The sequence below is a fragment of the Lonchura striata genome, chromosome 1 (genome assembly GCF_050655825.1).
Source record: "Lonchura striata isolate lonStrDom1 chromosome 1, ASM5065582v1, whole genome shotgun sequence".
NCBI lineage: Eukaryota > Metazoa > Chordata > Aves > Passeriformes > Estrildidae > Lonchura > Lonchura striata.
Window position 1 is genome coordinate 73,003,754 of NC_140703.1, and position 25,085 is coordinate 73,028,838.

At 35.3% G+C, this 25,085-nt stretch overlaps 1 protein-coding gene and 1 long non-coding RNA gene across 2 annotated transcripts in view; both read left to right on the plus strand.

Moving 5' to 3' along the window:
• The window catches only part of MICU2 (mitochondrial calcium uptake 2), a 134,133-nt gene that overhangs the window by 18,066 nt on the left and 90,982 nt on the right, over positions 1-25,085 (plus strand). The gene's annotated exons all lie outside the window — the stretch shown is intronic.
• Positions 245-24,766, plus strand: LOC146768719 (uncharacterized). The gene is made up of 2 exons (XR_014955702.1): positions 245-11,349; positions 13,388-24,766. It is a non-coding gene; the product is annotated as an uncharacterized LOC146768719 (long non-coding RNA).

The window sequence follows — 25,085 nt, forward strand, 5'->3', positions numbered from 1 at the left end:
CATTCATAATCCTATCAAAATAAAGATAAGAAAATAAATATCTGCATCTTATGCTGATGCTCTTGTGTAGAGTAGCATGGGAAACTGGCCCACTGGTACTTCTGACCTACTGTTGGGCAACCCTCTCTGGCACAGAGTGTAACTCCTGGGGATGGTGCTGTGCAGGACGAGGAACTGGAGATGATGAGTCTTGAAGGCCCCTTCCAACTGAGCTCATTCTGTAATTCTGTCTTTCCAGGTAAGAATTTTCTGATTTTTCCAGTTTGCTTTTATGTTATCTTCCTCTTGTTTCTAAAGAGTATTCTCAGCCACCTTATTCCCACTTTGAACTTCCAGTCTCTCTTGGTGCATTTTGAATTACACAAACATCTGTTTGAGGAAGAATGGAAAGCTGTATCTGATTTTGAAACTAAACAGTATCTGGGAAAAAATGAGTTAGAGACAATGGAATAGTTTTCTTTCTGCAATAAGTAGTATACTTCAAGGTGTCCATGCACAACTAAGTAAAGCAATAAACTTTTAAAAAATTCTTGCACCTAATTTGTACAGATAATGCTGTACCAACCAGCATGTAGCATTATGTGATTTACATAGTAAATCCCTAAACTTCAAACTTATTTTATGTTGTAATGAATAGTGAGCACATATGTCATAGTAGAAAGGTGCAAAATGTTAAATATAAGTAATGAAAAGACACATGAGATATAATTTGGAAAGGAATGTTATTTTTTAACACTGAAAGTAATTACATACATTCTGTTTAGTTGCCTTCTGTAATTCGTTAGGGCTTTTAAGCTACTGAGTTAAAGATAACTTGGACTTCCCTCAGTAGAAGCTTTAGTGACTAGCTTGAAGCCATTTTCTTTCAAGGAATTAATATTTAGACATAACATTAGCTATGAGGGTAATTAACAGGTTTAGAATAATTAATTACTAAAATTTCACGAACTGTAAATTGCATTGCCTAATATCAACTGTTAAAGGCTTCTTTAAAGATTTTCCTTAATTAAAATGCTAAATTGATTTTATTTAATGAAAAAGGTATGGAAAAAATTGCTGTAATTTCTTTGTAGGCTCTATTAGATGTGATTCTTCATTGAAAGCAATCCTGGATTAACTAAGCAGACACATTAGACACTCAAAAAATCTCACTTGGTATTGCTTATTTTAAAACCTCTGAAATTTCATTTTATTTTTATTAGATTTGCTTGGTTGTATAAGTAATAAATACATTATAGTGTGTACTGGTGGTGAGAAGAGGAAGGAGAGAGAGATGGGCTTTTGAGTTCATCTGCCAAAACCAGTTCCTCAAGGGAAGAAAAAAGCTCTTGAACTGAGACACAACATATTTCATGATTGCCTCTTGGTTGGCACACTTCATTGATGTTAGAATTAAACTAAGTTGATAACACTGATAGCTGAGAAAAACTAGAAGCATAACACATATTATAAGAATGCTCATTGTACCAAACTTATTTGGTAAACAAGCCTCATTTCAGGTCTTTGAAATCTTTATTAGAAATGGACATTGCTAGCTGATGTGGGAGTGGCATCCCAAAGCTTCTGATCTCTGGTGTTAAATATTTTGAAAAAATAATAGCTTAGAAAAACTTGATTGAAGATTACTTGAAGAAAAATGGATTTAATATGTAGTTGCTAAATTGACATGTGACCTATTAAGTGATGTCAGACAGCAACACTACAGTGAAATGACTAGGTCATGCTTTACTTAAATAATGCTTTCAGATGCTGTCATACATACAGATTGTAATCAAAATGACTATTTAATCTAAAGCCCAGGTAGAGACCATAAGAATCTGTATTTTATCAGAAAATTGCTCCGGTTATTGCTCAGCCCACCTAATTGCCTTCCTTTTTATACTTTAATCAAAGAGGAAACAAAACTATGACCCGGTGAAGGCCAGCATTGTGTATCAGGATCTGTCACACACTGGTGTTTCACCAGAGAACTGAGTTTTGTGCTGCCAATCTGAATGAGGTGCTTTGGTTGTGAGGCATGAATATTGTTGGATACGGCAGGATCTTGAGTGTTTGGGACCCCTCTTTCCCAGCCCTAAAGTTGTATTGATCATTTGAAGTTGCTTAATGTGTAGAATATTTTTAGTTTCTTTGTATAAATGTATTAAATGACAGGGGTTTTTTTAAACTCTTTTAAATATTGTCTTGCTTCTGCTAAAACAGGTGAGTTTTTACTATGTCATACTATGTCATTTACTTCAGGAATAAAATAAAATTTATTGCTTTTCTTGAATTACTGTGTCCATATGTGTCTGTACTTGATGCCTGCATCTTAAAAAGGATAAGGCTTGATGATGACTAACATTTTATTAGCATTGTTATGTGATGTGATGGCATGTAGCAGTTGTGAGAGAAGATACTGTTCTCTGACATGCTAATCCTGTGTTATGTTGGGCCATTCACAGACCATTCACATAGTCTTCCTTACTTATCATTAATCTTCTGTGTCAGATCTTCTGCCTGTGATCATTTCTTACTTTAAATCCATATTTAAATATAAAGAATGTGGAATTTGTGAGTAATGTGATGCCCAGGAAGGATTAACACAGTAGTTTTGGTTCTTCTTGATCTGGGTCTTCATCTTAGTAGTTGATTCACTTTTTAGACCAGACTGTCAAATTCTGTGTCCTAGTCGTTCACATGAATTCACTAATTATTGCAGACTTTCCTGACATCACATCTAAAATTATACATCAAAATACAGTGGTTTTATCTGGTTTTTGTGTATTTAAAAATCCCCAAACCTATGTTGTTATTACAATCATTTGTTCTGCTTCACTCTCCTAGCAACAATCAGTGAATTTAACTGGAATCTATGAAGTGCTTTGTAATAAATACCTGTGCTCTTACTATGTTAGAAGACAATAAACTATTTTCTTTGTAATAATTCATTTATGAAAAGATTAATTTTCATTGTAACGCATGCCTCTTTCAGTACCTTTCAATAACAGTGTCGATTGTTTTCTTAAGTTGTTAGTAACTTACATAATTTAAATAAAGATTAATATATAGGTGCTTTTAACTATGTAGAATTACAGTGCTTTTAACTGGTCTGTCAGAAAGATGGCCAAAAATTGGTGTGCCTTGTCAATGCAGAAAACAAGCAGCAGTATTGATGCTGTCATGTTGTGTTGTGTGTGCTTGGGGAACAAAGATCTTGGGCAAGAGCTTATGATAAGCATAGAAAATTAAAGGGAGGTTGTACTTTTGTTCTGGAATTCAAGTGGAGGATGTGTTAGTGTTTGTGTGGTGTTTCAGTTGGGTTTCTTCTACTGTGGGTTTTTTTTTTTTTTTTAATGTAATGTTTTTTCTTCACTTTTTCCCTTAAGAAGAAAGACCTGCATTTGATAAGTAAAAGTTAGCTGTGGAGATTTCAGGGGACTTAACCAAATTGCTTGTTATTAAAGGCATGTTTAATTTTACTAGCAACATTGTTAGTTATTTATAAGTTTTGCAGATGTAATATTATAACAGATCATTAAAAATATAAATATTTTCTGTTGTATAACTATAGAAACAGTTATTGGTAAGATACCAATGGTAAGTCTAATCGATTAGTAAGTTTAAACAAAGCTGTGGAGCAGACCAAAAAGTAAGTGGTATGGATAGTAAAATAATAGCAGACTTAAGGTCTGTAATTCTTTCATGGATTAGATACATGATATTTTGCAGGCATTAAGTTAAAAAACCTGTTCCTTTGCTATTTGTAATTTGACTTTAGTCATGCACAGACTTGCTGACAGCTATTTACTAGAAGTCTGTTTTTGCAAGAGACTGGTACCTTGCTGTGTAGGAATCAAGATATTGACATACCAGCTGCAAGAACTGTTTTTCAGATGCATTAATATATAAGCAGTAAAAAATGTGAAAGACTTGCACCTTGAGCAGAAGTGTGCAAATACACTTAATTTCTTGTAGTTGTTTGGCTGCCTAATAATGTTTTCATTAGAATTGTAATTTTTCCTTGTATATCTTTATTAAATGTCAGTATTCAAATTTCTTTTTTTCAGGTTATCTGTGTTAGGAAATTGTCCTGCTTAACAGTCCCCTGTGTTTAGTGCCTTTTGTGTGTTATAAACTATCTTGCCAGTAATTTGAAAATAAACATGCTACAGTTTTGTCGTTCGTGGAGGTCTTCTTCGACATAACAAATTATAGAACAAGGGGAAATGGCCTCAAGCTGTAACAAGAGAAGTTCAGGTTTTTTATCAGGAAAAATTTGTTCACTGAAAGATTGGTTAAGCACTGGAGAGGCTGTCCAGGGAAGTAGTGAAGTCACTGTCCCTGGAAGTGTTCAAAATACAAGTAGAAGTGGCACTTCATTATATGGTTGGTTTAGTGGACATGGTGATATTTGGTCAAAGGTTGGACTTGATGGTCTTGGAGATCTTTACCAACCAATGATTCTATGATTCTATTCTATGATCATGTCTTTCATTTACATGAAATTTTATTCTTCAGTCATTTATACCTATTGATCAGATGTGTTTTTGTTCATGCCAAATAATTTGGAATAATTTTTACTGACTTTTAACTATTTTTTTAAACTGGCTTTTTAGAGCTCAGATATGCTGAATCACACTGGTTCTAGCAGCTCAGCTGGCAAAATCTTTCATATGAAGAATGCTTTATTTTCACTCTTGTTTGCAATTGTTTTAACTAGTTATTTAGTTCTGTTAGGATCTTTCATTTTGTCTTGTGTTAGCACAGTTTGTTTGGGAGGTTTCTTACCTTTTGTTAGGTAGCTTGTCCAAACTTCTTTAAAATTCACATATGTCCTGATACTGAAATTACACTGATGCAGCTGCTTATCAATTCTTCAGCCACTACTAGTAGTAATGACTTCCCACTACAAAAGCTGCTGGGTTTTCCCATTTATTTATCCATATGTGTAGTCTTGCTGGTTTTGCTACAGTTTAAATTGTTTTCTTTGGTGCAGACCTGGCTTATCTGTACCAAACCTCCCTTGCTGCTCCCAGAAAACTGAATTTTTAATTTAAATGGTACACTATTTGACTATTGTTGCAGTCTTATAGAGCACTTTTAAGAAATAAATTTCACACCACAGTCACTAGATTAATTGTTTAATATTTTACTTTGTCTGGAAATTATGGGTGAATACTGTCTGATCTTTATAACTTGTTAATGGTTTTATCTAGATTAACTTATGTTGATTGCATAAAAGGGTGTCTCTCTTCTAGCCCTCTGGAGAAAGATTGTTGTGGCAAATTCCATCTGCTCTTCTATAGTGAGCATCAGTGAGAAAAAATATCAACTTAGTTTTTTTAGTGTTTTTGTGTGAGTTCTCCTTTCATGTTTTGATTATATATTTTCCTGACTGATTCTTTCTTATCTTCATGCTTGTTCTTGGAACAATTGGTTTTAATGTGAATTGAGAAAGTTATTAGAAAGTTGGTTTTAAAACTTGTTTTGCTTTCCTTTCTTCCAGTTTCTAGTTAACTAGCTTATGTTTATGGGAAATTCTCTCCCATACTGTTCTCATTGTTAAGGAGCAACATCCATTTTTAAAAAGATGCTTTTCTACCTAAAATATAACATTCTGCAATGTTGGTTTTAATCAAGCTGGTTTTTCCAGGGCTTTTTTTTGTTTTTCTTGCTTGCATGTTTTAATAAGTGTTATGTGTTTAACCATTTTGGTGGTTTTGATGGATGATCCCTCTCACGTGCAAGTATTTGCACTTTGAGGCACTTATTTTAAATAGCCTCTTCATTTTTATGTAGCTTACTTCTGTAAAATGTAACTTTTATAATAAATTTTATTCCAAACAGGTTTAATATGAGTGTATTACAGTTATGATTAGTGGCTCTTTGATTCAGGATGTAATTGGCATTGTGTACTCTGTGTTCCTGCATCAAAAGGGGTTTATAATTTTTATGACAGCTTACAGAAGGAAAAATGTTACTATCTAAAATGGGTTGTATTAGTAGTATATTGAGGGAAGGAAAAGGATTATCCTTCTTAACTTAGTATTTTTTTAGACATACATAGTCCAAGATACTTCCAGTCTTAGACTCCCAAGTAGAAGAAAAGTATTGACAAAGTGGACTGAGTTCAGTAGAAAGGTGGTTGGGTGCTGAAACACTTGCTGAGTGAAGAAAAATTGAGGTGTCTGCTCTTGTTAAACCTGGAGAAGAAGCAGTTTCAAGAGGAGCTAATAGCATGATTCCACTGCCCAGGAGAAGGTCATCAAGAAGACAGAGTCAGATGCTTCGCAGTGGTGAGTGGTGAAGATGATAAGACACAATGGGTATGAATTGAAATAGAGAAGGATCTAGATGGATTTAAAAAGAGGTTTGGTGGACATGCACAGTAGGATTTTATGGCTCTTGAATTAATGTTAAATTTTTGGCTTCTAACTTTGAACTGATTGACATGGTAATTCTAACATTCTTTTAACACTGTATTTCCTAAATAAACGGAGTGGGTACTGGGGAAAGTTAGGAATGTTTTGGGCTGTTGCTATTTCAATTAGATGGTATTTGCATTCCACAGAAGTTGAGTAAGAATAGTGTTCATGATGTGCAGTCTGACAGTATTGTTGGACTGTATCTGGCTCTGTGGTTTTTGGGTTTGGTTTTTGTAACTTATCTGTCTTGATTGAAAATAATAACCTTTAGGATTATGGAATCCACAGGTAGTCATTATTTCAATGCTAATGGTCCAGCTATTCACAAAACAGATTTATAAAGAGAGAGTTATGAATACAGACATGAAAATAATCTTAACAGAAAATATGTATATCTAAAAACAATTCCTTTCAGGCACTTCCAGACTTGCAAAAGTGTAAGCATAAAGGGAGAGATAGAAAATATCATTAAATCTCAGTAAGTAGCTTGGAGATGTCAAATATACAAAAGCCCTACCTTTATTTGTTGTGGAAAATCACATATTATTTAGTCTTTCATTTAATATAGAAACTTTATTCAGACTATTATTGGAATTTGCTGTTGTCTGAAATGTCTTAACTTGTACCAGTAGTATTATTTTTCTGTTATCCTCAAACATATTTTTTTTCAGGTGGAATTCAGTACTGAATGATTGAGCCTCCTGAGGAAGCTTTCCTAACCTCTGATGATAGTTGCACAAGATTGTAGCCCTCACTTACTGAACTTGGAGTTAAAAAGATGGGTTTCACTGTTATTCTTGCTTACCTTAAGTATATCACCTGATATTCTCTGTAAGACATTTTTAAAATCAATTTTAAGACAGTGACTCATGTAGCTCAACATTTTGTAGTTTGTGCTCTGCTAACTGCTCCCTCATATTTCTCATTTCATGGTTGAGAAGTGATTCTTTTCTCAGGAAAACATAGGAACAGCCATTCAGGTTCAGCCAAGGAAAACTTGAGAAACTGGGCAAAGTATATGGCACTTTTTGTAGTGTGCTGGCCATTTGAGATTGGACAGCCAAAGGAGAAACTGTCTTTTACTCAGGATTTACTGGCTTTTCAGGATTTTTTCTCTTTTCAGTGAACATTTCCAGATTTCACTTGAACGCAGAAGGTTTTAGTGCCTGCAGCATGAAATGGTGGCATCTAACAGCTGATTATGCCATGAAGCATCTCCTTTTGCTTTTGAGTATTTGGTGTCCAAGACAGCCGTCTCTTTTTTATGTTTGAGGTGGCTAGAAATGGACTGTAATGTTTTATTTGATGTCTATTGTTTGCGGTTGCATACAGTGCAAAGTATCTCAAGTGTATAATTGACAGGTATAAAGTTAAATTAAAAGTTTCTTTTTAACAAGAATGTTCTCTTTCATAATGAATCTTATTTGTAATAAATATTGAAATTGTCAATACAGAAATCTTCTGGAAATCTAGCACATCTGATTCCAGATGTGCATATTGCAGCAGCAGATACTTATGCAGCATTCCTTTCTGCTTGTGAATATATTTATTCCATCTAGGTTGGATGAACATAATGATGTGATTGATCATTTCTTCCTCTTGTCTACAGAAGTTCTCTTAGGGCAAGAAATAATGCACATTACCTTCATGAGATAAGGGCAATATGTTCTTTAAACATTGTAGAGTAAATGACAGATTTCTTGAGGTTGGTCTACATTGTGATCCCAAAGTTGAAAACTAATCCAAGACATGCAGAAGTGGTGCTTTATCTGGCAGCTGATGGCCCAGAACCAGTAGCTTGTTTATCACCACAGCATGCCTGTTTTGTCCCACTGAAAGCTTTCAGCAGACAAGAAACTTGGGGAAGGTCTGAATTGTCTTTAATTGTGCTTATCAATTGAAGAAGCAGCTGCATTCAAGTTAGGGAGTGCTCTATGCTGTGCTGAAAAACCTTTTTCCTCTTTCTTTATATGGTTTAAAAGTTTCTTTGTCCATCTGTAAGTTGCAGGCAGCAGTTGCCAAATATGGATCTAGCCATAAATCTCAAAAGTGAAATAGCCAGCTTGTTACCTTTTTAAAAGTGGGCAATAGGTTTAAGTTAGGTTTACCTAACCAGCAATTTGGTAGGTTCCTTGAGTGTAAGTATTGCACTTAATTTCTGTTGCAATTTCAACAGAAATGCTCATTTAATTGTTACACTTGGTAGAGATTTCAGAGCCAGGAAGGGCTGTGGTTACCTGCAGAACAGCACATTTTGCGTAGTCCTTTGTTAAAGTCAGCTGAACCAAACCTGAAGTAAGCTTTCTCAGCTAAGCTAAAGCCTTGCTAATACATCGGCATCTATAAGGGAAGCAAAAAACATAATTCCTGTGTTGTCAGGTGAACAAGGATATATTATAAATTCTAATCCTATTTAGAATGCATATATGGCCTAGGATTTGGTGCCTTACTGCCTCTGAGGGATCCATAGGAGGAGGAATAGCAGTGAGCACACCACAGTGAGTGTAGTGATTTAGTCTGTCAAACTGTGCTGCACTTTAGGTAAGATGTTCTTAAGAGTGTCTTAGAATTTGAGCTTTCTCTGTTGGATATAATGTTCTTTTGTTGGTAATGGCTGCCAGTTCTTATGTCAGTAATAGATTTGTGTTGTTGCATAAATGGTCTTTCTCTGTAAGTTCTTGTGAGCAATTTTCTCTTTTAAGAAATTAATGGTCTTTAATTTTAAAAGTGATATTCTGCTGCTAGGATTTCCCCTTGTTCCCATTTTGTAACCATCTCTGTTAAAAAACCATCTCTGTAAAAAAAGTCATAGGGGCTAGGGTCACCAGTAAGCAAGAAAACCACAATACTAATGAAAAAATGTCCCTGCCTTTAAACAGTTTTTCTGCTTAAAGAACTTACTTTTCATTGTTTATAGACGCATGTATAAACTTACCTACCCTTAATTCAATACCCAACATTAGTACTTCCACAGAATAATTTTATTTCTAGCCCATGCATAATGTCTTTCATTTTATAAAGCATCTCTTCTGTGTTCAGAAGGAGGATTTTTACACTGCTTATTTCCCCTTTGAATGGCATTCCTTGGTGTGGCAGTTGCTGATTATCAGTCACTTTCCAAGGCATAACTTGAGAAGGAAATATGCTCAAACGTACCACTCTAGGACTGTGCATGGTTCTGTACCATTTCTTCTTCCCTTTAATTTGATTGGATTTTTTTTCTTTTTCTTTTGACAGTGGTATTTAAATTAAGGCAGGCCATTGCTTGCAGCATTTTGTTGAATATCAGTTATGTGGCTGCTGCTATGCTACAGTTTGTTGGCGAATAAAACCTGAAACTCTTCAAAACCAGATATGTCTTGGAATGATTGTTTTGTTGCAACCAGGAGATCTTTTCATCAGCTCTTGAAGTCTTGGCTATGCTCCAGTAGTTGTAGTCAGTTTTAGAATTGTGTGCCTTGTGGATCCTGATTAGTTGGTGGTGTACAACTTAATGTATCACTTTTTATTCTTAAGCAAAATAATTGTATTTTCTACCTGTTTTTGGGTACACTGTTAAGCAATTTATATTATTTGTGATGATAAGTGCATGTTCTCTTCATTCTTTCACATCACTTAGCACTTCCTTTCCTTTGCTAATTTTTAATGTATCTCTGTCTGTTTTTATCCATTATATCCCTCTATTGTCCTTCATTAATTTACATTCAGCTTATATACATCGAATTTCAGCTGTAAAATTTTTTTTATTTTATTTTATTTTTTTTTTTTGCTTAATTTGCAGTTATCTCTGTGTTGCAGGAGCATTAAAAATTTTGTGTCTCAAACTCTGTTGTCCTTAATGCCATCTGCTGTGGAGCGTCATTTTTGCCTAAACTATCTGACTTGAACAACATGACTGAACCTTAACATTGCTGATAAGTGTTATGACCTGGGAAATGTCAGCCATTTACATCTCTGGTCACATTTTTTAACCATTACTGTAATCTACCTAATTCTCTGAATCTTACTGTTCACTTATTCATATTACTTGCATTACTTTAGATGTCTAATTAATGAATTCCCTCCTTTAATTTCCCTATTAAACCGTCCTAACATTTCTGAAGATCTATTCCCATATTTTGGCATATTTTGGTTCTGAATTACTTCTTTTTTTCCAGTTGTCTTCCCTTTCTAATATTGTCTGATTTACTGCCTGTCTTTATAGCTTTTGGAACAGAAACTGTTGTTAATTCTGTGCTTCAGCAGTTCGCACTCAACAATGACAGTGGTTTAATCAAATTAGAGTGGATAAGTTTATTGGGAGGTACACTCCCATTGTTAGAAATCAAAAAAGGTAGAACATCTTCATGTCTAAAATTCAATATTCTTAACTTCATTTCATCTGTCATTCTACCTGTGGTTGTTTCCCAGACCCTCATCAATCGAGAACAAATGACTCAACAAAAGTCATGTCTTTCCTAGTGCATTTACTCTTTATAATGTTTGTATCTTTGGAAAAAATTACATCTGGTTTAGGATGTAAGGTAATAGCAGTTTTGAAGCACTTGAAATCACAAGAGTGTTCTTGTGGCCTTTAGCAGAAGGTTGTTTGATTTACTCTGGGCAGCGCGACGGAGAAACAACAAAATTCTCAGGAAGTTCAATAACAAATGTTTACCTGCGAGCTTTAGGGTGTTAAGGTAGAGTAAGGTATTGAGTAAATTTTAAAATGTAGCTGTTTGGGTTACTGTTATCTATAGAAATGCAACAATATAGCCTCCAGTGGTGGGTGTGCACCCCTTCTTCGCCTGGGCTCGTACTTTGGGTGTTGTCAGCAAAGCACCCACAGCTTTTGGAAGAAGTTGATTGTCTGAGCCATTAACTTGCCAGTCTCTCGCAGTTGCCTGGTCCTATAGTGAAGTGGAGAAGACAGTATAAATAAATTCTATAAGAAGATCCCCAGGTTAGTGGTTTTTTGTGGTTTGTGTGTTTGATGGTGCTTGTAGATATGGTGCTGCTCTAAGTTTGAAATATTCTGAAACATAGATTGTCTGAGAGTAAGAAATTGCTGGTTTTCTTGAAAAAAAAAAAAAAAAGCAATTTGCCTATGTATGCCAAAGCAATATATATACAATCCACTTTAAAGTCTAATTATGTTTTGCCAAATGTTATAAAGACATAGTATCAACATGACCTCTAAAGTTTTTGAACTTTATTCTAGACTTTTTATTACTAATACAATTTTACTGCTCCATTTCAAGGATAATAAGAAAGCAGGTAGATATTTTTGAAGATCAGGTTTTTAAATTTCCAGTAATATTGAGAAAAAATGTGCACAAAAATATTTAATACTGTGTACTTCATAAGTTGTTTATAGCAGTGCCATTATTTTCCAGTTAATAGGACACTGAGTACAGCTGTTAATATATAGCTCTTTTTGTGTTTGTGCATGTACACACAAAGACAAAGAGGGTCTGTATTTAAGTCCTCAAAAATGAGATAACTGTGATTTTATCACAAAAAAATAAAATCTCTTGTTCATTGTATGTTAGGGGGAGATGCATGCTTCCAGGGATGGCTTAAGGCAGCTAGCTGGTGTGGTTCCAGCTGTGTGTGAGCAAGTGTGGCGGGGGGCTCATGTGCATGAAGTTTGATGTTTTGGGCTCCCAGCCCTGGGCAGATAGTGAGCATTAGCCTTTAGATTTATAGGAATTTTAGTACTTCAACCAGTTGTAGAGATAGTCTTTTCCAGTGTTAACTGTCTTAAATTATTTTTACAAGGCATGAAAGAGCAAGGTGTATATTTCCATCTTAAACACTTAAGTTGTTTTTTTGCTGGCTTGTTGTATGGCTTAAGAAAGCCATCTTCATTGCTATTCTTACAGATATCATCAGTTCACCACTTTACTGTTGTTGTTTATGTTCCCTCCTCAATCTGAAAGTTGCATCTTCCTGTTGTTTAACCTTGTTAGGACTGTAGATTATACACATCAAAACAAAGAAACTTTATTATTTTTCTAGCTAAGTACACCACTAAAATAAATTGCTCTCAGCTCTGGATGTGTTTTACAAGATTGAATAATTATTGTAGCTCATCTTTGAACCTTATCTACTGCCTTGTTTGTTTTTTCTTAATGAGTTCCAAAATTAAGCTTAAGTATTTGTGGTGTCATGAGCTCATGTGGGAAGGCAACATGGTACCCATACGCTAGGATTCTTCTTGTTTAATTCCCAATGACAGAAGTATTAAATTTATAATACTTAGCAAAATTACTATAATAAGCCCTGAAATCAAACTGTCAGCTCCTATCCAATAAATTTTCGATGTCAACAGAAAGACGTTAATGGATCTAAAACTAAAAATCATAAAGGGATAGGATTTTTGCAGAATGAGAATCATACATGTGGACGCAAGCTGAAAGAAAAGCTTTGTGCTGTGTGTGTGGGGTGAAAGTCTGTGCTGCCTTTTGTGGCAACAGAAGAAATTGCCAATTTTTCTGCTGAAGTGATGAAGCAATTGAGTGCAAGTTGTGGACAATGGTTGGAGCCAGGTGTTGATGTTCTGGTGACTCTGTCCTACACCTTAGAGAAGGAAGATCAAGATGCAACATAATCAGGAAGTCATTGGTGATAGTGATGCACATTTGAGGCTCTTCAGTTACTAGAAAGCAGTTGAAAAAAGATGACAGTGAGGTATCCCAGCTAAATGCCAGAGACATATTGCTTCTGGATTCTGGGACAGAAAGTCCAATATAAAGTGTACAAACTTAAGAGCAAGGAAGAAGTTAAAAGTTTGAAGTAATGACATAGAAGTTTCTTTACCTGTTATTCGTACCGTGGAGGAAAAAGTTAATCACATGAGAATATAGCTGTAAAGGAAGAGATGAGAGTAGGATACAAATGGCAGAAAGCAGTAAGTAGGTGAGATTTACTTTATGGACAGAGTTTCTCTTCTGTACTAAGTTTGCTGAAAATGTGACTACCTCTATTATTTTTTTCAGCATCATGAGGAGCTGCTGCTAGTCCTGCAGCCAAACTGTGTGAGCATTCCCCATCCAGCTTCATTGACTAATTGTCTATGAAAATTGACTAATCATGGAATAATTTCCCCAGTTAATAACTGGTGAAGAAACGCTACTAACAGTGGCCAAGCCTGTGTGTTCCTGGTTGTAGCAGCAGCCATGTTTTTTCACGGTATAGCTGTGTGCCTTCAAAGGAATATGCTGCTTGGATACTGCATCTTCTTCAGTGAGGATATTGTAGAAGCTTGGCTAATGGCATATATGTGTAAAAATCAATTTGAATGTAAAACAACAATAAAATGTAAAAATGCATAGGAGCTTTGGTTTGATTTCGTTTCAAATTCAAGCAGAAACTTTGAAAAATTAAATAACACGGTGATTTAAGAGCACAGGATCCCAGTTATTAAGCATAGAAAATAATTGAAGTTTCAACAGCAAATTAAATAGAGGAACTTCCCAGGAAGGCTGATAGAGTCTTTTAGAGGCTTATAAGAGTACTGGGAACAAACATTTTTAGCAGGGCCTGTAGCAGCAGAACAAGGACTTATGGTTTTAAACTGGACAAGGTTTGAATTATTTTATATATAAGAAGTTATTTACAATGAGAGTGGTTAAGCAGTGGAAAAGGTTGCCCAGACAGGTCTGATGATAGCTCATCTCTGGAAACATTCCATCAAGGTCAGGTTGGGTGGGGCTCTGAGCAAGCTGATGTAGTTAGAGATGTCCCTGCTCACAGCAGTGGAGGTAGACTAGGAGGTGACATTTAAAAGATCCCTTCCAACTAAAACTATTCTATGACTCCAAACATAGAGGAAAAATAAGCACCTCAAAATGGAAATGAACTTTTTTGTCTTAATTTTAGACTAGGAAAGTACAATAAAACAGAATAGAAAAGGCAGAAGGCTTCTATATGTGTAAACACCTTCAAAGTGGAAGCAAAGTTCGGATACGCTACTTCCAGAATTGTGTGTATCCCAATGCCCCTGGTATGTGACTGTAGGCTACTGTAGGTGCTGCAACTGAAGTGGGAATGCTGGTCCAGGTGATTGTAATCCCATTGGAATTACCTCACCAGTTTATGACTTCAGAAGATACTTAAGGGGAAAAAAAAATCACTAATAATATAGATGCAGGAAAGCACATGACAAAAGACAAGGAGATTACCAAGTTTAGATGATTTCAAGTTAGTGCAGTACTTTTACAGTGGGTTTTTTGAGGGTATGGAGGCAAATAGATCACTTCTTGGAAAAGTTCTGGCTTCCAAGTTGCCTTTCTTGAGATTTTTTTTCCAATTGGTGCCTATGTAGGAAATATGAGAAGGGAGGGTAAAACTATATCCTCTAACTTGTCTGGGGACAGTGCTGCCAATGTTTGCTATTTGCATTAACAGATCACCTCCTAAGCTATCTTACAGCAGCCTTATCTCTGAAATATGGTGCAGGGTGATTAAGTACTGGAGGACTGGGAAAGATAAATGTACCAATTGTCAAAGGGGGAAAAGGAGTCAAGGAGGGAGGGTTCAGCTATCCTAATACTGATGTCCTAAAAAAAAAAAAATATATAAAACAGTTTTTATTTATGTGTGAGATAATGAAGAGATGAACAATTGCTAGGATGGGTTTACAAAGAATAAATAATCTTAAATTAGTTTAAACTTTGTATGATCAAACAATTGAATCTGTCAATAGAAACAAAGCAGTAGCTTTGTTTCTATTTTTGTCATATATTTTTACTTTGTTTAAAGACCTTCATAAGCTTGTCTTTTGTAACATTTTTATAACTAATGCAGGAAAATGTGATATAGGAGAAATTAGTGTACAGTAAGTGCAAAATTTATTTGATTCATATTTCTGTTGATTATTGTCAATAGATTGCTCTCAAAATGAAAAGATATATTGAGCAGTTTTCTACAGACCTGCCTGGAGGCCGGTTCCCTTTCTGTTTTTTACCTGAGGTACTTAATGGTAGCTGGAATCACTCTTCAGGTGACACAAAACTCGAGAAAGACTGGAAAACAAGACCATATTTCAGAAAGATCTTGCAAAACTGGAAAAATAATCTGCACATGAGTCAGTGAAATCCAGTGAAGATGATGTGACAATTACCATTAATAAATCATAGTGGTCCTTCAGAAAAGGATTTGATAGGATTTTTCATTTAATAGCACTATACTGTATCAAGAGATGATCCTGTCACTGGGATGTACGGGTGGAAGTTCAGCCAATTAAATGAGCTAAGTTAAACTGTTATTGAAGTCTCTGCTGGAACACTGTTTTCTTCTCGGGGAAAGATGTTGCAAGGCAAGCTTGAACCACTTTGAGGTTGAACAGGGGCATCACAGGTGATCACAAGATGGGAGAAATCCCTTAGAGGATGCTTCATTTTTTTAGCCTGTGGAAGGAAAATCAGTGAAGAAAAGAGTGTGGTTTTCTAATATGTAAACGACTGTTGCAGAAGAAACAAATAGTTGTTTTTGTTGATGGTAGCCTTTGATAAGTAACAGCAGTCGAAACTCTACCAAGAAGAACTCAAAAGAGATGTTAGAGAAACTTTTCTGAATTTCAATTAATGAAATAATTAAGTAGATTGCATGAGATGACTTTGAATTTATGTCATTGCTAGGCTTTGAAGAGCTGGTTAAGATACATAGCTGTAGATTTTCCCACTTAGGAGGGTAAAGTGGATTTTTTTAAAAAACATTGTTTCTTTAACCTCTGTTATTCGAGAAGTTTCTGATTGAATGGCTGCCCAGAACAAAAGTATACAAGTTGAAGTGAGATAACATCAGCAGTTACATTTATACCTTCCTTGAATTCACCTTTGAGAAGAAAAGTGAGGAAACCTTTTCTTCACTGTAATGGGGAGAGGGGGAAGAGTAAAAATAACATTAAAAGATTGCTCTAGATTAGAGATCTTAGTCATATTGGGCAGTGAAAATGATAAACTCTTGATTCAGATATAATACATTTTATTCAAGAGGCATTTGTTTTGAAATATCCCTTTAATGTTTGAGCAGGAATTTGAATCCTAGCAGTTGTTATGTTCAGATGAGTTTTAAACAATATATTTATGTTTGCATAATCATAGCTTTCATCTGTCCCTCATCTTTCTCTGATTTTAATTTGAGAGGTATCTCTTCAACATGACTGTCCAAACTATTTTAGCCTTTTAGTCAAACTTTACTTTCTCCTTTTCTTCAAGGATGGTCATCTGTGTGGGGTTTTTTGCTGTAATCTCTGTAGAGAAGCCCCATATAGCTTAATTAAAAAGTCATTGCCATTTTATGTTTGACAAAAAGCTAAACAATGCATTAGACTAAATTGTCCATTACACTTTTATGCAAGACAGTGTAATTACATGAAAAAAAAGCCTTAACAGTAAGAATAAAATTTATCGTAGGATAGTGCTAATGCATTTATGTGCAATGAGAGTCAGTTTAATTAAAGTACATTTAAGATTAGTATGCCAAGGGCAATAAACTTTATAACAACATGCAAAAGTTTAATAAGCATGAAACATCATAAGAACAATGTAGACTAAACCTTCCTTGCATCCAAAGAGCTGAAATGCAGTGAAGTTTTTATTTATTGCCTCAGGTAAAAAAGTCTGTAGAAACAGATAAGTGATGACAAAGCTTTGATGTTAATAAACCCAAATGGAAGTAAAAATCAAAGTGTGTAAATGGCTAGGTTATAAAAAGAAAGATGACAGAGTTATACCCTGTAATTAGGTGTAATTTGTGCTTTTGGCGCACTATTTGTCCTGCATGAATGAGAGGTTGTCTTATGTTTTCTTGTCCCTGAATAATAGAATTGCAGTATGGGCACATCCCACTTAAAACCTCCCTAGGATTTTTTTTTCAATGAGTATTTGATCACACTGTACATACTGATCCCTTTCTGGAAGCACTGCAGCCAGTTTGCCTTTCCTAGTACTTGAAAATAATCATAAGCTCAGTGTTTATAAAACACTTTCAAGCTAGAAACAAAGTCATAATTTTAGAAAAAAATGGAACCAAATGACAAAATTAATTTCTACATTGAGTATAAATCACAGACTTACATGTCATACAAGAAAATTGCATCAAAACTAGAAAATAATTCACTTAAATTATTTAATGAGTTGTTCTGTTTAGCAGCTGGTTGTCTCATACATATTTTAAACTGCTGTAGAACAAATTGATGTTAATTAAATAATTTAATTTAATTGATTCTTGTCTTTGTTTTATGGTGTCTCTACATAAGACATCAAATTTTCAGTGCTGAAACCTCTTTTACAATCATCTCTTGTACTGTGCCATGTACTGTGAAAATTTATAGCAGATCTTTCTTTTGACTTTCTGCGCTGCAAAGAAAAAGTCTTGATTCAGGGAGAAAACAACAGATTGTACTAAAGGCTATATTTCTGTACAGGTATCAAGTTTTTAAAATTTCAGTGTAGAAATAATTACTGTATTTCTAGACATGCTGCATTTTCTGTGTCTTTATAAAATAAGGTTTGATAGAGATGTGTGGTTTTGATCTCTGATGTGAAATTCACAGGTCTCATTTGATGGGATGTGAAATACTCTCGCAGAGCACCTTTCACTGAGCTGCATTACATGTCTTATGTTGTGAGTCCATGAAATGCAGTTGAAGAATTGGCTGCTGCTGCACTGCAAAGCCACCTGGTGAAGCTTATTGTTCTCTGAGACATAAAGATGGGTGAAACAAAATCAAACAAATTAGTATGATTCCTTTTTATCTTGACCTAAATATATCTTTTCTTTCATTTTTTTGTCTCTTTTTTAATTTGAAATTTGGGTCTGACATTCAGAAGTTCTCAAATGATTTCTATAAATGCTGCAGTGTGGTTCCATAGCAGTGTTTGCTGGTGGCATGAGGTGGCCCTCTGCCTCTTGTGGGTATCCTTCTGAATTCTGAAGGGGCGTTTGCTTGCCCTGCAGTGCAGAAATCTACCACTTTTTTTTCTAATTGTCTTTCCAGTTCATGAAGTCTTTTTCATTAATTCTGCCCTAAAGGATAAACTCCCTTGTGGGAGGACTCTCTGGTGATTCAGACATTTCCTTTCTGTTTGGGCTGGAGGGGCTGCAGATTCTTTCTGGGGGTCTGTGCCAATTCAAGGCTGAGGGATTCCCTCCTCCCATGCCAGTGTCACTCCTGACCTGTTAGATGCCCCTCTTCCTACTGATGTCATGCCTTGCTCTAGAACTGCTATGGCTATATTGGGGAAATGGATTTGGCAAGGCTGTATTTTCTTCTGCTATTAAAGGAATAATCTCATTGTTATAAAACCAGTTATGTAAGTGTTTCATTTCAGAGGTCACATTTTGGTAAGCTAAAAAGGTTGGGTAAAATTTCTGAACGCCTACATGGGATATTACTTAAATAAAATTTTAAAAGTGCAAATCCTCAAAGAGTGTTTCAAGTTCTGCCCATGCTGCCAATACTTTAAAATATCTTCAGAAGATTTAAGTGAAAAGTCATAGTGTAGAAACAAGATGCTACTGAAGTAACTTCATCTTTTCTGTCAAGAAGTGCATTTCAGTTGAATTTCAAACCCCTGTGGGCTGTGATGAGAGCAGAACTTATGATAGAAATTGAATAACAGTCCTGTGATTTAGTAGTTATAAAAGTAGATGCCTGTAGGTTTTAAACTAATTTTTGCCAGCACCATAGGATTTCTGCAGCCTTAAAATTTCAGGAAAAATTTAGAAAACATTGCATACTGTGTATGTTCAACAAGTTCCAAAGGTGCACATTTTTCTACCTTACCTGTAAAACCACTCTGTCTCTTAAATATGTGCTGATCATTACTTGGTTTTTATTTTCAAGTAAATGTGACTTTATTAATGACACATGAATGAATATTTCTCTTATAGTCTCAGAAATGAGGAAATGCTCATCTCTGGGAGGGTTCTCTAAGTATGGTTCATGCTGATCAGTTACTTAAAGACGTTTTGTTTCCCTCCTTTCCACACCATTGAGATCCACCTGTAGCGAGCTCTGCTTAGTCCAGGACGGTGTAGATGAATGGAGACGAGAGATCTCTGAAGGCTGCTCTTGGAGTATAAGGTTTATTAGGGATGGAGAAAGGTCCTGCCTCCAGCTCCCAGACGCAGCACATGGCAGGGCTTGAGAGAGTCGGGGGGGGAGAGACTAGAGGATGCTCTAGGAGAGGGGGAGTTCCAAGAGGAGGGAAAGTTCCAAGAGGGCGTCTGGCCCCTCGGAGACCCCTTATCAGGGGGCTTCAAGATGGGCTGGAACAAGGCTCGGGCCAATGGGGTTACAGGCACTTGATGTTTTAGGGAAGGGGTGAATCATACATTTTGGGGGGTGAGATGGAACAGTCCACTTGACCCCTGGACCCATCTGTAGGCAAGGGCATTGTCCGGCTAGCAGAGAGGACTGTTCTCATCCTGGCTGTATTATTTATGAATAATTATATTTATCTATCCTCTCCAACATCCACCTTTGAATTTTATGTTATAGCTTTTAAGTGGCATTTTCTAACTGCAATGGAATGAAAAGATGTGGCCTATTCTTCTCACATAAGTGGTAGAGCCATGCTCCAAATGTCTCAATGCATTTTCTTTTCTCCAGCTAACATTGTGAGTTAAGCTCTCCTGGACAGATTGATTTTAATCTGTTTCTTGGGCCCAGATATCCGCTCAAAATCACTGCTATTCTTGAAGTGCTGGTGCTTGCCGAAAATTATCACCATTTCAGTCCCACTGGCAGCTTTCACTCCTAACCAGATGACAGTGGATGTTTTCTTAAGCCCACAGTCTGCAGCCATAAAATTATACCCTTGCTTAAGCTCAGTATTTCCCTTTTTGTTTCTTATGTTTATTTGTTTTCCTCTTTTGCTTACCCTCTCCCCTCAGTTAATTATAAACTTCTTTCATGACTCTCAATGCTCCAGATGTGTCAGAATAGAGGTTCTCGCTCTCTCTGACTGTTCTAAGCCAGGTTCAGTTTTCACCTGAACCATCTTCCACACTACCCAACAGAGGTGGCAATATGAGGCACATGGTTCCTGGACTTCCTCTGGGGCTGAGCAAAGCCATGACCCTTCCAGTTGTGCCAGCTGCCACTTTTTGCCTAGGTGGTGTGATTTGCAGGACAGAAGTGCACAGTGTGGCTTCCTAGCCAGACACCATACCACTGCAATTCTTCAGCTCAGACTCGGTAAGGAGTGCTTTGGAGGAATGGTTAATAATTTATTTGGGACTTCCAAGTAGTCTTGCTGTAATTTGATTTGCCTGTCAATTCCCTGAATCACTATGTTGTGGGAAAAAAAATCTGAAAATGCTTTTTTCTGAGTTTTTAGTCTGAAGTAAATGAGCTTGTGGAATTTCTTTTTAATTTCAGTATGTAAACTAGAACTTTTTTCTTCTTTTTGAGTGGACCCATTTCAAAGTAAAGCATAGTTAATTCTGAATAGAGACTGTGGAGTAGAAATTGAGAAGTATACTTTAATAAGATTTCTGGTGTTTGGAAGAAATGCTACCCTGTAAATCTGAAGTGTTTGACAGCCATGAAATTTTTGTATGGTTTCTTCCTTAATTGGTTTATATATGGTGTGATATTAATGTCCTCTATTAAAACTGATTATTGCCATTGTCCTCTGACTCTGTTGATGTGCTGCTACTTGTTAATAACTGGGAAGATGCCTGGAGGTCAAGGAAGAAATGGAATTCCTCCATGCAGAATTGTTGTTTTGCTTAGAAACTTAATTTTCATTTTGAGTAATTGTAACACTAATCTAGATGTGTGTTTACAAGGATTTTTTAATGATAATTGGAAGAAGTATATGTAGACTAGAACTAAAATAGTGCAATAAATTATGGGTTTTTTCAAATATTTAACTGCAATTATGCTAGATTTATAGATGGGAGAAATTTTCTTTCTACTAGCTCTCTCTCAGAGCCTATAATAATTCTGGAGTTCTTTACCTCTTTTTGTTAGTGTGGTTTTTGAGTCATTAATTTGATGGATGTCAAAGGCCTGTGTTTGTTTAAAGTGTAATAGCATCTTTATTTGAGATGGGGATGTTTTCATCTGGAAATGACAGAATATTTGTGTTCTTTAAAGCACTTTTACTTTGAATGATGACTTTTGTTCTAACTGGTACTTTGAGAGTATGGTTAGGCCAGTGGATGCAGTTGTAGTAGATCAGTTCCTTCCAAAAACTAATGATTGTTCTTAAATCAGACCAGCTCAGATCAGTTAGATGAAGACTTCTGCGGTCCCTGGACTAGTGGAAGGATAAAGTTACAAAGTTAAAAATGTTATTCTATTATAAAGTTAATAAAGTTATTCTTTGCCAGGGAAACCTTAATTGTTTTAGGCCAAGAACAGAAGGTGTGTATTTAGGGGACTTGCAGGAGCTGAAGAATTGTGGCTTACTTACCAATTGTGACTCAGTAGTAATCCATTTCTACTGCTTCAGATAGTTGTGGATTTGATGAGTAATATTAAATGTACACTAATTCAAATGTTGTGCTTTTTCTTTTTACTGTGTTTTCTGTAATGATATGTGTGTATTTGCATTACAGATGCAGATGAAGTAATAGAGAAAGTGCAATAAAAGTTGATTTGAGTAAGGATTCATTCAATCCTCTTAAAGTTCTAGGTATGAAGTTTTACAGTTATGGTTTGGTTTCACTTGAGTGTACTGATTTCTAAAAAGGTCAAAATACTTGTTCTGGAGCAGATAAGCAGGTAAGTTGAAACTATCTGGAATATAGAATGGCAAATTTCAGGTTATATGAAGGTTTCTTCTAAAGTGTGTTACAGTTTTAAATTTTTTTGTTTGAATTAAAAATTTGAAGTAAATTGTGCAAAACCACAATGTGGTTTATTTCAGAACATTCATATGCTGAAGTGTTAGAGAACTATATAGATAATCCAGCAAAATCAAGAAAGTTAAATATAGTTAAATCTAACTGTTGGCACTTTCATGCTGGAACCTGATGAGAAAAAAGACAGGAAGCTTCCCATGGCTGTTATGCATTGTCCCAGTAATATGCATGTTTTGGAGGAAACACCTAACTAACTATGGATGGATTGGCGTGGTTGTCTCAACTGCTCTGTTTCTGCCTTTCCTGTTGAGATCATTAAGAAATTAGTTAGGTTTTCTTTGTTTAAATTAAAATCCTCTCCTGTTCTAGAAGCATAAACTTTTGTGTGAAAATTGCTCTTTGTTTTCTCCAGTAGGTTCTAACTTGGCTTTCTCATGCTTTGATGTCAGTGTTTTGTTTTCAGACTGTGATTCTAGATACTGTAAAAATGTACTGATAATACTCTTTTCAGAGCATCTTTTACTAGTTTTGGTTATGAAAAGATGTTTTACATTGTTCCAGAAAGAAAGCAGCTCTGTTAATTTCTGTAATTTCAACTATTCTGTAATTCCCTTGTTTACATTTGATAGTGTCTTTGGATAGAATCCTGATGAAATCTTATGACATTTTTACCTCTGGGCATATATTTAGGTCTTTTAAAATCAACTTTCAGAATTCTTGTTTTACTCAGTTACTTGTATCTGCGAGTTTTAAATCAAGTGTAAGTATTTTATTCTGCTTTTTAAAACAATAACAAATTTGTCATTTTAAATGGAAGTGGGAACAGCATTATATAATTGCTGGGTTTAGCTCAGATTCTCAGACTGTACCACAAATAAAATCCTAGCTTTTCTGTGCCCATTGAAAGCATCAAGCAAAACACAACAACCTTGATGATTTCTGACAAACAAATGAGGGTTACTTATGGCAAGCCAGTGTTGTTGAATTAGAAGCTATATTCCAAGGCTGCTTGTAAGTCTTCACTAATCCTATCACAATGGAATCCATGGAATAACAAAAATATTGTGAAATAAATGCCTCCTGGGTGGCTAATTATTGGCATTCTTTCCTTTTTTCCCTCAGAGGGAAGCTCTGCATCTTCCCTGTAAAATGCTGTTTGACTCGACAGCAAGAATGTTTTGGGGTGGGAAACTGAAATCTCTTCACTGGTTTATTTATGAGGGTTTTCTTACTTATGCTTTTATTCTATTTTTTAAAATAGTTCTTAAAAGGAACTTCATTAAATCTTTCCTGTCATAAAAGGATTAATAACTTGGCTTTCTCTATTACAAATGTCATATAAACAATTATTGCATTGTTTGTACCATTTCATGGATGTTGTTCCATTTTGAAGTAAATGTTGAATTGAAAAGAACAGTTAATACACATTCTTAATTTCACATATTTTGTTTAGATGAACTAATGGAGTAAGAGAGCTTTTTGATTTATTATGCTTTCCCTTTGATTTGAAGTAGAACTTATGATTACATTACTCTTTCTCATATGCTGTTTATTTCCTTTCTGTGAGCATTCCTGTATCAGCTTGATTATTAAAAGTTGTAGATACCATAATGCTAATTAAAAAATAGTAATTATAATGTAATTGCATTCTCCTCATCATGGTGAAGTGGCAGTTCTCAGTGAAGGAAGGAACAAAAGTCCAATATATGTCTTCTGATGTCTGACTTTTGGTAGTTCAAATTATATAAGCTTTTCAAAAAAGGGTATGAAAAATTAGAGCCTTAAAGTTGAGAAAAAATTAGAAACATTGAAGATAAGTTCTCTCTAGGAAGTGTAAATCTGAAGTAAGTAAAATAAATTTCCCTAAATGATGCTTTTACATTGGTCTTGCAAGTCACTAGATCCTTTCTCACTCAGATATTTCTAATAGGCCATTGCTAATGTTTTATTAGCTTATGCTCTTTACAGAATCTGGGGAAAGATGGGAAAGATCACTGACAATGTGAACAATCACCACCTCTGGTGATACCTTGATGGCGTGACTTTCTATTTTTGGCTTTCTTCAGTTGTGTTGTGCTTTCTTAGGAGATTAAAAATTCATTGTTGTTTATCTGTTCTTCCTTCTTTGTGGAAGCTGTCAGTCCGATATTTGGATTAAGGTTATGATTTGGAGGAAGACATTATTTATTGTTAGCGGGAAAGGGAGTCTATTCTCTTCTGGCCATGCTGAAAACATCTTTTGTTACAGCATTTTCCCATCATGATTTTTTCAACCTCTCTGGAGAACTAAAACAAAAAGACAGTGATGTGGCATTTATGACATTAGACATACAAAGTCTGTGTTACACATAGCTTTGGTACATTTCTGGGCATTCAGGGAGTTTTTCCTTATGTTGCTTTTCATAGACCTCAGATAGTGAAGGATAGAAGTGTTTTACTGCATGGTAACAAGTGTTTTTCTTGTTCCAGGAATGTGCAATACTTGTCCTAAATCTGTTTTAAACAAAACAAGAAAAAAAAAGAGAATTCATGTATTTTATAGGAAAAGCTTAGTGACAGAAGTGTGATCACATCACTGGCTTGTGCAAAACTGCACCAGAGGAAGAGAATTTAGTTGTAACTTCACAGAGTAAAATAGCTTGCCTCAGCTGTCACTCTATGACAGAAAGCTGTCATAAACTATGTCTTGCAGCTATGAAAAATCTTTAAAGTCTTACTTATATATTTTTGACATTAATGAGAAATAGATTTATAATTCAGAATGGTAATTCATTAATGTAATTGTATAAGTAAAAACCCTTTCCTTGAGTTAAATAGTGGCTTACAGTATTTACTTAAAAATCCTCCATCAGTTTACCATGTGTTCAATTT